Source organism: Saccoglossus kowalevskii, chromosome 4 (genome assembly GCF_978046115.1).
Source record: "Saccoglossus kowalevskii chromosome 4, keSacKowa6.1, whole genome shotgun sequence".
In the NCBI taxonomy this organism is placed as follows: Eukaryota; Metazoa; Hemichordata; class Enteropneusta; family Harrimaniidae; genus Saccoglossus; species Saccoglossus kowalevskii.
The window spans coordinates 23,664,359-23,676,354 of record NC_140644.1 but is presented as its reverse complement, the minus strand read 5'-3'; the positions used below and the strand labels follow the sequence as shown (position 1 = coordinate 23,676,354).

The following is an 11,996-nucleotide window of genomic DNA, read 5'->3' as shown; positions in this document are numbered from 1 at the left end:
TGTTCTGCTACAGCGTCATAATACTATTTTCAGACAACCAGTGGGTCATTATTGGTTTGATATACCCTTTATAATTTAACTTTATAATTTTCTATGAATATCCGCCAACACAAGCGTACATCGCACGCGCGGATTTAGTGGGGGCGCATATATCATTCTGAGATTTAATTATGCCAGCATTTCAATTGTAAGATTGGGCAAGAGTGTGTTTTACTTATGCCGAACTCGGTTGAATGAAAGGTATATAAACGGCTAGTGAAGGTATTTGGCAGCGCATATATTTTGCCCACTTAACATTATTGTATACTTATTATATAAAGAATTACTGAAAATCCCTTAAATGCATCTGTATTTGTATCTGTATTTTCTCTATTGCTAGTTCCGTTGATGCCATGCCTTTGGATAAAAGTTGAAAAACAGTTGTTGACCCACGCTGGATTTTCTCTTCAATGCGACACAGGCAGAAACGTTTTGAGCACATTGATCCTTTTCTCTTAGTTTTCCAAACATACAGATTGGACATATTTGACGAAAAAATCAATCTGAATGTCATGAGCAGTGAAATTGCAACTTGCATTTTTGCAAACTCCACTTTGTTTCAAATCTTTATTTCGTTTCTGAAAACGAAACGAAACGATGGGTTGCAATGAACATACATTATCGACGCAATGCTGGACATGTTGTTTACATTGCTGGGATAATGACAACAATGTGACAGATTGTAGCATGACCGTCCAACAATATTCTTGCGAATCAGCTTTATTTCGAATAATTAAATTTGCTGCACAAACATCCTCGACACCTTGTTGGTCTGAAAGTGTTGGTATAAACTCCTTACCTGAAGACAATGGCGCTGCTAGAGAAACAGAAACGCTATCAGGTAAAAGCCTTAGTGATGGGTGCTCAACTCCTATCTTGCAAACTTACTCCATGTCTACATGTAATACTGATGAGAAGGTGGTACGGCCCCACCCTCAACCTCTTTTGCTTCCTTTTCCTATTTTTTGGAGACTGACTCACTTGATGTATTTAATAAGGGTCATGCCTCTAAACTGAAACACAGGACGATTCTGACGAAGTTGGATCAGTCTTCGCATAAATGTCTCATCTATCACAGTTTTTTTGAGGGAGACCAAGACAGTATACTAGAAGACGATGAGATTACACCCCTTTTAAAGGACACATATAACTCAAAACGATTAGTGGAGGATGCTAAAAAGTTTTTTTCTGATCTGCGCCGCCGAGTGCGCTCACTTATTCACTTTCGTAAAAAAGCAGACATCACGTTTACAGCGATAGACGGCCAGACTGTGGAAACATATTACGAAAGGTAATTAAACGATATCCCATTGTCTTACTAATAAAATACAATACAAATATATAATGTGTAGTATCCATGTTTGTAGATTTTTACTGTCCTTAATGACCAATATCAAAGCGACCTGGAATATAAGAGGTGATCGTCATGCTCACAGACGCTATCATGTTTTTCACTTTCTTAAATCAAATCATTCAAGCAATGTCTACTTTCTGCAGGAGACCCATACAATGCCTTCCGATGAAGGTAGATAGCGAGTTGTATGGCGAGGGCCAATGTTTTTTCCCATGATAATTCGCACTCTTTTGTCGCAATATTAATTAATGTTTTTTTTTGTAAACTGGTCATCTATTGTATGTTCATGCGGAGTTGGATGGTAATTCCTTTCATTTAATAAATATGTATGCACCAACAGGTTGAACTGAAAGATTATAATGTTTTAAGGTGCTCAAGCCTTGATTAAATGGTTTGAACACGGACACTTTATCATTGCAAGTGATGTCCCACTATGGACATTTTTTTTTCCAAATAAAACAAAAACATTTAAACTGACTGATGCATGCCAATACAGGTTCAACACAATATACATGGAGCTGTAATGACACGCACTTTAGATTAGATATGTTTTTCGTGCGGAAATCAGTGGCCAGTGGACTCAGCCAAGCAACAATTCAGCCACATTACCAGCAACACTCACATTCTCATTCAAAGACATATCGAACCACAACCCAGTCCGGTTTTCAATGTATGTTTTCTAGACGATAACGAATATTGTGATATACGGCAGTACTGGTTGTCATGGCGTAAACAAAAATCTCGATTTCAGTCAATTTAGTTATGGTGGGATACAGGCAAACGCAACATTCAGCAACTAATCAAAAAATACACATCAAAACTCAGTTGCATTTACCGTACAGGAAAACACAATTTACGCAATGACAATGAAATTGCAGGTCTAGAAACAACGCTAATAATAACGCTGTATTTGAAAGGGTTGTAAACGGAAAGAAAGATTGCTGGAAAATATGGTTCGGTGTGAAGAGACACCATTAAGAGCGCGCCACAAAGTGTAACACAAAAATGATACTCCGTCGTTTTTTTTTCTCTCCCTCGAAAAACATAAAGGGCAAAAAGGTAATTTCCTAACTCCAAAGTCAAGATGGTACTGTCACTGATGAACCCCAAAAATGTAAATGGTAAAACCCCTGGCATTGATGGTCTGCCCTGGAAGGGATTAGGATCTGACTTGTTTGAAGTTTTTGTGACTTCACTTGAAAAAGACGTTTAACCAATATCTTGTTGCTGAACACAGATTACATTACTATCCAAAACTGGTAACAATAATTTGTGAAGCAACTGGAGGCCAGCCAGTCAGACTCCATTGCTGACTACAGTTAGTCTTATAGTATCCCCTGGAAGGCAAATACACAATACAAACATTAACAACATTTCACTGGCATTGGTGTCTTTGGACCAGTGAAAGGCGTTCGATCGGGTCCACCACGACTTTTTTAGAACTCATGTCATTTATTGAATTCATCCGCCTCATATACCACTCAGAAACACAAAGCCTAATTCGAATAAACTCATCACTCACCCGACACTTGTTATTGAAACTCTTTTGCATAAAATAACAGAGTGGGAGTATTAAAATGTGAAAGGCAAGTTAATTTTTCTGCTTATGCAGATGTCGGCTTGTTTCTGACAGACAACCATCATTTTGAAAAATTTGAGTACTGGTTACGTATATATGAAAGTGCAAGTAATACAAATATCAATATTACAAAATTACAAGGTATGTGGCTTGGGAAACAGAGGTTCTGAGACGACAAACCACTCAAGAATAAAATGGGACAGCAATGGCCTAAAGATCCTTGGTATCTACTTTGACAACTGGGTTGGAATAATTGAAAGCTTGAATGGTAAAGAACAGGATTTATGAGTCAAGTGAAGAAGAAAGTGATGGCGATGACGTTAATGAGTTTGAACTGAATTATCATTGGACTAAACCCCTGGTCCGGTTATATAATGGACTAGAACAAAAGCGATCATAACAACACTCGTCAGCAGACAATTAACACCTCTGACGAGCTCCAGAAAACCAGAGTTTTCGCTTCCAAGGGGGTCGAAAACTCCTGTTTATGTTGCCAATTAGGGATCATGAACATTAGAGCATTGATCATACATCAAATTTATAAAAATTGCGCGCCTTTTTTTCAATTTTTTTTTGAAAATCAAGTCAAATGGATAGGTGACATCGACAACTAAAAGGTCTAATTAGCATATTCAGACCGTGGGTCGTCTACAAGAGCCTATAAGGGAGTTGGCGACAAATTTTGCACTATTGGCCATGTTACTGAGCATGTGTGCAATGCATTGTGGGATACAACTCCGCACTTAAAACAATGGGAACACATCGCTCTGGAAACTGTCTTTTTTTTTTTAATTTGCAACGAAGTTAGGATTGACATCAACAATATATAGCTTTTCCATCCGACGTCACGGAGCAAAATTTTGAGATATGAAGAAACAACTCATAAATGCAATTTTTCAAGACATTTCTGGCTCTTTGTTTCTCGAAAAATAATAAAGTGGCCACAATTTTTTCTTCGATTTTCTTTGTCGCAATGGTATGAACCCTTAATACTGAGAGTATGGAGAACATTACATATAACCCTTAAATCGGCTGAGAGTCCCAATGAGACAATTCACAAGAATGACCAACAATATATTGTGAGCATATTTATCACGAATGGGACCCTTTGTCTTTCAAAATAGGTGTTCCTTCCTGATAATGGGGGTCAGGGAAACTGAATTTGGGCGCAATCACTGGTGACTATTTCAACTCATGTCACCGAGAAAAAATTGATATGATATGAGATAACTTCTCCATGGAGTGCAAAAAACGTTACAGTGCAAATATGGTATGAACCCATAATACTGAAAATATGGAGAAATGACATATCTTTAATTCATTTCCTTAAAATAACTTCATCTAATTAGAGACTATTTAGTCTAAATAAAATGTATTTTGTTTTCTACTGGTAACACAATGTTCAGCTACCTCAATACTCGCTTTATTTTCTAGTTAACAGCTGTTCAATACATGTAGTTGTAGTATTCATCTACCCTGATAAAAATTTACTTGCAATATCACAATTACTTTTCATCATATTAATACTGAATTTATGTTCTTTTTTTTGGTTATTCAGATGAAAAAACGAGCACGTATTCAGGAGTAAAGAAAGTTAAAGGAAAATCATATAAAAATAACAGCAAGTATGTGTGCATTTAAAAAAAAAACGTAACACAAATATTATTTTAATATCAGCAAAGAGGGTTATCTGAATGAAGTTGAAGGAAGACAATGCAGTTATCGATGCATGCAGTGTCACTGAGGTAAGATTGTTTTTTAATTTGAAACATAAGAATGTAGTTATTAAAACAGGCATGCTCTGTACCACTACTTAATTAAAAGGGTGAGGTTGAATAAATTTTGATAATGTCACTTATATATCTCCATCCAGTAGTAATTTGTGTGTTTGTAAGTATGTGGAAATTGGAATGTTTGGATCATGGTGATTGGCAATCACAGACCATGGGATACCATATCTATTACAAGTGCATATCTAGTAGAACACATATTTGAAAAATGCATTTATTGTGTATTGCAAGATGGCAAATTTTTTTGGTGGAATTCTGTTTGCCGTTTGTAAATTCCATTAAGATTACAATCAACTTTTGTAACAGGGTTAATACCAATACCAAGTTGAATATTGGTTTGTTACCATGAACAAAAATATGAACTATTGCTATAACTATAGTTCTGTGCAAGCTACCTAATTTCTGTGGGATGAATAACGCTATGATTTTTCTATCAACATTTTAGCCTATTCTATCTGATGACGAAGAAGAAAAGCTAACACTGAGGAAAAGAATTACATTTTTTAGAAGATGAGAATAGAAGAATCAAAGAATGAAAGGCAATAGAGTTTGAGTTCACTTGCTGCATTACTACTGTACACTACATAACTTACTACGAAATAAATATATTGCTCGTAGTAAAGTTTAAGTAAAATTACTTTAACAAGATAAATTTTCAAATTTGTTATAAACCTACCTGCTGTGACGAAGAAACTGGAAGCGTTTATGAAGTGCACACCTGATCTTCATTGCAGTTATGAAAAAGCTAGACTAAGTAGCAATGCAACATTAAAGCACAAGACTGTCCTAAAATCAGTCAATAGTCTCAGGGAACAAGATGTGATACAGACAAACTGGCTAAGGTGTGTTTTTGTTATTTGAATTTTATGATTGTGTTGATATAACATGTATTTACCCTGCTAGAAGTGCATGATCCCTAAATAAGTTTGGCCATTTACATATTGTGTTTACAAGAGTCCAAGTGCTATTGATAGAGCAAATAAAGAATTCAAGTATGTGCAAATATATTTGTGTTGCTTTAATAAGCAGGGTTTTTTAGATACATCATTGTTTAAAACATCATTCTTGTTATAATTTAGGTGCAGATTCGAGACTGCATTGAGGTTGAACATAGTGCTCTCAAAAAGTGCAATACAACAGATGTCAAGTCTTTTACTAGGGATAACATGTCTGTTGTATTTGACCGAAAAACAATGGCCACATCATCTTTAACTGGCAAAAAATCCAATGCCCATGTAGGAAAAGTGGTGTAACCAAAGTCACCCAAAGAGAAAGTAAATGCAATTATAGGCATTGCAAGTCACACTTTTCTAAATTATTTATTCCTCACACAGCGCTCAGACAACATATGTTTTCACTGAATAGGAGCCATTTGAACACAGTGACATACCATGCTTGTGCATGTACAATGATGAAATATGAAATCGAACAGTGCATCTGATTCCATTGCGGTAAATTGTGGAACGGTGCATGAAATAATATAGTCAATCCAGATGTATCAATTAGGTTTGAATGAAATAGTTTTAAGTTATTTATCAAATAAGGAAAGCACTATAGTACTCCTTTTTGCTGTGCCCTGAATTATTTACAAATATAATTAAGGGGATATATTATTGTATTTGAAAACCACAAATGATTATTGAATATCAAAGAGACCTAACAACTATAACATTTCTATTACAGATTATGTGAGATGAGGAGTTAAAGAAAATCATCCAAAGCAAACTTTAATCAAAGAACTCCCATGTGCTGAGAGTATTGGCGACACATTAAATATAATTTGAAATTACTTCGCAAATCAGAAAATTAATATGAACAGATTTGATTGTAAAACTAATGAGGTCTGCGCAATGTAACAGAAAATCTATGTACCAAGTTTAATTGAAATGTGATTAGAACCAAAAAATTATGAATTATTATGCTAATTAGGGAATTAATATGAACAGATTTTTACCCCAAACTAATTAGGTTTGTACATTGTCCTAGAGCATCTTTGTACTAAGTTTCATTAAAAAGGAATAATTAGTACTTTATATATCAGTGTGAAAGCTTAAAATTGGTTAATTATGCAAATTAGGTAATTAATATGTACAGATTTTAACCCACAATTATCCAGGTCTGTCTATTGTCCTACAGCATCCATGTACAAACATTCATTGATATGTGATGATTAGTACCTGAGATATCAGTGTGAAAGTTGGAAATTGGTTAATTATGCAAATTAGGTGATTAATATGCACACATATTTACCGAAAACTAATTGAGTCTCTGCATAATTCTAGATTCATTGAAATGTGATTAGTACTTTAGATATCAGTAGAAAAGATGCAAATTAGGTAATTATTATGCACAATTATTTACCCTAAAACTAATCAGGTCTCTGCATAAGCCTAAAGGATATATGTACCAAGTTTCATTGAAATGCGATGATTAGTACTTGAGATACCTGTGGAAAAGCTGAAAATTAACTAATTATGCAAAAATTACGTTATTAATATGCACAAATATTTATCCGAAACAATCCATCTCTGTAAGTACCAAGTTTCATTGAAATGTAATGCTCACTACTTATATCAAAAGCTGAAAATTAATTAATTATGCAAATTAGGTAATTATATGTACTGATATTACCATAAAAACTATCAGGTCTGTGCAGTTTCATTTGACATCTATGTACCAAGTTTCATTGAAATGTGATGATTAGTACTTGAGATATCAGTGGAAAAACCGAAAATTGACTAATCATTATGCAAATTAGGTAATTAGTTTTTGCTAATAATCCGTGGATCAAAACATAGCATCAGTTCAGAGCATCTATGTACCAAGTTTCATCAAAATCTAATGAGTGGTTCTTTAGATATCAGTGGAACAGTCATAGAACAGCTAAAAATTAGCTAATTATCATGCAAATTAGGTAATTAACGAGCATGGATTTTTCCCAAAACCTAATCAAATCTGCGCATTGGCCCAGAGCATCTATGCACCAAGTTTCATCAAAAACCGATGTATGGTTCTTGAGATAGTGTGTATGTGTGTCCGACTGTTCCACTGCTAACTGCAAAGACTCCCATTATGTGCTTCGCACATGGGAGTCAAAAATGAGGAGAAATTATTGAAGAAAATTCAAGCCAGAAATAGTGTTGAGTCAACAACAGCTGAATGAATTTAGTATTTTTGAGTCATTTGATTTCCTATAAGCAAAATTACTTGAATATTTACATGAGGACTGTCTTTTTTACTGTATTTATTATTTTTTTATAAATAGAACAGTTACCATATTTGAATAAGATTTTCTTTATTGGTCAATATAAGGGTTCTTAGTCTATAAGAAGACTACTGGATTTCTTTAGTAGTCCTATAAGAGTACTATTTGATTTCTTCAGTATTCCTAGTAGTTTACATTTTTGGATGTCTTTAGCATTTCTTGAAATAATTTCGACTTGGGCCTTCAGCATCTATTGCAACTTCCTGCTCTTCATCACAAACAAAATGTACCAAAGGATGTATACGAAGGTTGATCTGCTTTTTGTAAAACCCAACTATCTGGCGAAAAGGATATTTGGAATCTATGTCGTAATATATGTTAGGCTGTTTTCCATCTTCCTCCAATGTTGCCTTTTTCCATGCTTCTAATCTTTCTGTTGGAGTCATTGAAGTCTCAGATGTTTCTGTACAAGAAAGTTGATAACAAATAACTAGAGATTATAGAAAATGCTCCCAATATCTGTTTTTAACATAAACATAACATTTCCTGTTTATATACATACCATGTGAATTAGTGTTTTCATTTAAATCTACAACTTGCCAAGCTCCACTGCTGCTTGCTGGAAAATAAATTCGTACTTTAATAATTTATTACATGAAAATATGCTAAAAATATATCTGCACATTACAAGATTCAATAAAAGGACCAATTACCCTTGAATGTTAATTTATACAGGTCTCCTAAAGTAACTGTACAATTTAGATAAGCTACTGTAAGTGGCTTGCATTGCTAAGACATACACTGCTTGCAGTTGTAAATTTTCTGCACCATGAACAGTTTTTTCAGCCTTTTATTTGCTAATTTGGAACAATGAAAGAATAGTTATTCAAACCAAGCTAAAGTTTTACTTTCGCAGACATATGTTCAGTGTGCATGAGTTGACAAAATGTTTGTTTTGCAATAAATTAAACATCATTTTCGAGGCTTTTTTGACCAAAATTAACAGAAATTTGATCTTAAAAATGACTTTAAAAAATGATCCTGTTGAAAAGATATAAGAATAGCTGTTGGCATATGCCGATTAGTATATGTCATAATATATGAGTAGTATATGTCATAAAAAGTTCAAATTGTCCAGACCCTCAGAAAGTAGAGATATAGCCACTTCCGGTTTATTTTCAATCCAATATGGCTACCAAACAAGTCGACCAATCGACATTTAGAAAGTCAGGTGAACCAGTTCACATTAGCCTCTATCACCACAGATTCTATGCAGCGGTTTTCTCAAACAAGGTTCCGCAGTTTTTTTTTTTTCCTCAGAGGAAAGAAAGAAAATCAGAACAATCAAAGGTACCTATTTTTGAATTGTTTTGCTTAGTTACCTAAAAATAAATTTTCACTTGGCAAAAAAAATGTTGATATTGTTAAGCTATGTCTCATAGGTCATAATTTGTTAACACTATTTTGTTGTTGTCTAATGCCCCTAGTAACCCTAAGGCTTTGGATTGAAACTGTTCACATGAGTACTAATTTTTTACTGAATTTAGTCATGTAAACTCAACATTCAGACTTGACAAATCAAAAAACACCTCCTTTATATTGTTCTAATTTTGCAATAACATGATTTCAGCTAATATTCCCTCCAAGAATTTCTATAAATGTTGGGGAGCGTCCCCAACTGCATCTCTAGTCTGTGATAATTCTTTGCATATACATATATGAAATCAAAACACCACATTATAAAAACAAATTATCACCATCAATGGTGATGAATGTGTGGAAAATGCACCTGTGTTTGGGTCTTGAAGCACTTCAACAAATCTTTGGAGTTGGATTGGAACAGCACCAGAACGTGTGGATTGACCAATTCGTTTTAGAATATGTGCATGGTCTTCCCTCTCATAGTGAGGTATATCCATATCTTCTTCTGGGACATACAAATGTTTACTAAAATCAATACCATCCCTCTTCCATGTTTCAACTTTATACCTAAAGACATAGATTGTAAACATGGACTTTAAACAGTTACTTCTTGATTCTTCTTTACCTGCAATTAATACACAAAGTAGCTGTTAGTATGGTATTCCAGGAAAACAGCACAATCAATTTGAGAAAACTAGTGCAAGAATTAAAATTATCATGAACCCAAGGATGGGGTGTATAGTCCCGTGGAAACAACTTTTTCTTCAATTTAGGAATGGCTTGATCAAAATCACAATCACATCAGTTTCAGATGTGTCAAAAGTGGTCGATCTGCAATATAACAAAATATGGCAAAATAATTTGGAATACACACTCTAGAAATATTTAAATTAGTCAAAACTATTTCCTACATTGTTTTTTAACATATAAATAATGTGATCTATAATCTACTGTACATACTATTAATTCCAAGTGTGAAATACTGGGCTATAACACTAGTGTGCATGCTTCTGGCAACAGCTTTAGCTTCCATTATCAGTTGTATTATTGAGACAGGTCTGAATGATTCCTTTGTTCGCAATGAATTAAACTCCCCATCCGTCACAAAGCCTGCGGGTATTAAATAGAATATTAGCAAATGCATGAAAGTAAAAATTCAGACATAACCACAGAAGCAATTAATTTAAGATTTAATGTCAATACAATAATTTTTGAGAATATTCATTTGAATGTACACCGGTACAACTTCACATTGGATTTAACTTTCAGTTTCACTAAAACTAATAGTTTTACTTACGTTGTGTATCACAATGTTTTTATTTTCAATACATTCAACATGTTCTAGATCTAGAATTTAGTAGGCAATAGTCTTTGGACTTAGAAACCATCATTTTATGTTCAAAGACTGGTCCTGTCACTAATTTGAAGTCGCCTGAGAGATCCTATTGCTTAATCACCAGATAAACTAAAAACTCACCTACAACTTCCATTCTCATAATCACCATGGCAGCCTTTATTTCATCCTTTAATTCTCTTAAACGAGAATCAGTTATTCTCTTGTAAGTGAGAACTCTAACAGGTATTGCATATGGCTTCATGTTTCTCTTTTCGTCAGCAACCATAAATACCATGAGATGGGTTGCTGCATGGAGTTTCTTCCTGGTTATAGCCTTTGTGTATTCTACCGGGTCTCATCGAACGTCTTTCAGTGAGGCCTGAAAATTAGTCACCAAAAAATGTAGTGGCGCCTCACAGTGATTAAATCAGATTAGTCATTTGAATGATTAAGTTAGCATTCCTGTTTCTCAGCTGTTCATACTCTTCAATATCCCATGCCTCTGTATAGCGTTTTTTTAATGAATACACCTTTTCTGCATTTTCTAGACCTTTTAACATGATTTCCTTGTCTTCATTCAGTTGTGTGACCTTAGTATCCAATTCTACTTTAATGTTTTCTTTACCCCGTCTATTTGCCAAGCCAATGATCTGAATAAACTTCAACTTGTTAAGTGTCTGTTGTGAAATTCATCTAACTGACCATCCCCCAAATCCACGTCACCTGACCATACATTCCTGATAGACTCCCGAAGGCCTACTTGTAAATCTGTCCCATCAGCCTTTTTTTCTTCAGCTCCACTAATGCATTTAGCTGAAAATAACAACGCCAGGAAGTTCATGACAATATTTTATATATTGGTATTAGGCCTGGAACAAAATACCAATGTCTTCAGGAATTATAGAAAACACTTCAATGGAACTACATAGAATAAGAAGCATATATACAATGTCACTCACTATACATAGATGCTATATGTGATATACCCCAAGATGCAGCCAATTACAATTATTCACATATTTAATTAGATTTTGCATTATCTGTATCTCTGTATCTTTAGTATATCCACTCTTCTCAATTCTCTGGGTAATAGTTCGCTTAGAAACACCAGCAATATTTACTTTGGCCTGCAAATGTTGAATGGTTAAGCTAATAATTATAATTAAACATGATACTGCAAGTCAAAAATATGAATTCTTCATGGTCAAAACTACTACATTTTTAGAAATTCTTGTCCTTGTAGCAGTGCTAGTATCTACCATATATCATAA

The 11,996-nt window shown here is 34.3% G+C and overlaps 1 pseudogene across 1 annotated transcript; it reads right to left on the bottom strand.

Moving 5' to 3' along the window:
• Positions 1 to 7,991: 7,991 nt before the first annotated feature.
• LOC144350659 (uncharacterized) lies at positions 7,992 to 11,566 on the bottom strand (annotated as a pseudogene). Its single transcript, XR_014929117.1, has 7 exons — positions 11,153 to 11,566; positions 10,867 to 11,070; positions 10,350 to 10,499; positions 10,109 to 10,264; positions 9,757 to 10,017; positions 8,530 to 8,586; positions 7,992 to 8,430 (listed from the first exon to the last, which is right to left on the bottom strand). The product of XR_014929117.1 is annotated as an uncharacterized LOC144350659 (transcript).
• Positions 11,567 to 11,996: the final 430 nt, after the last annotated feature.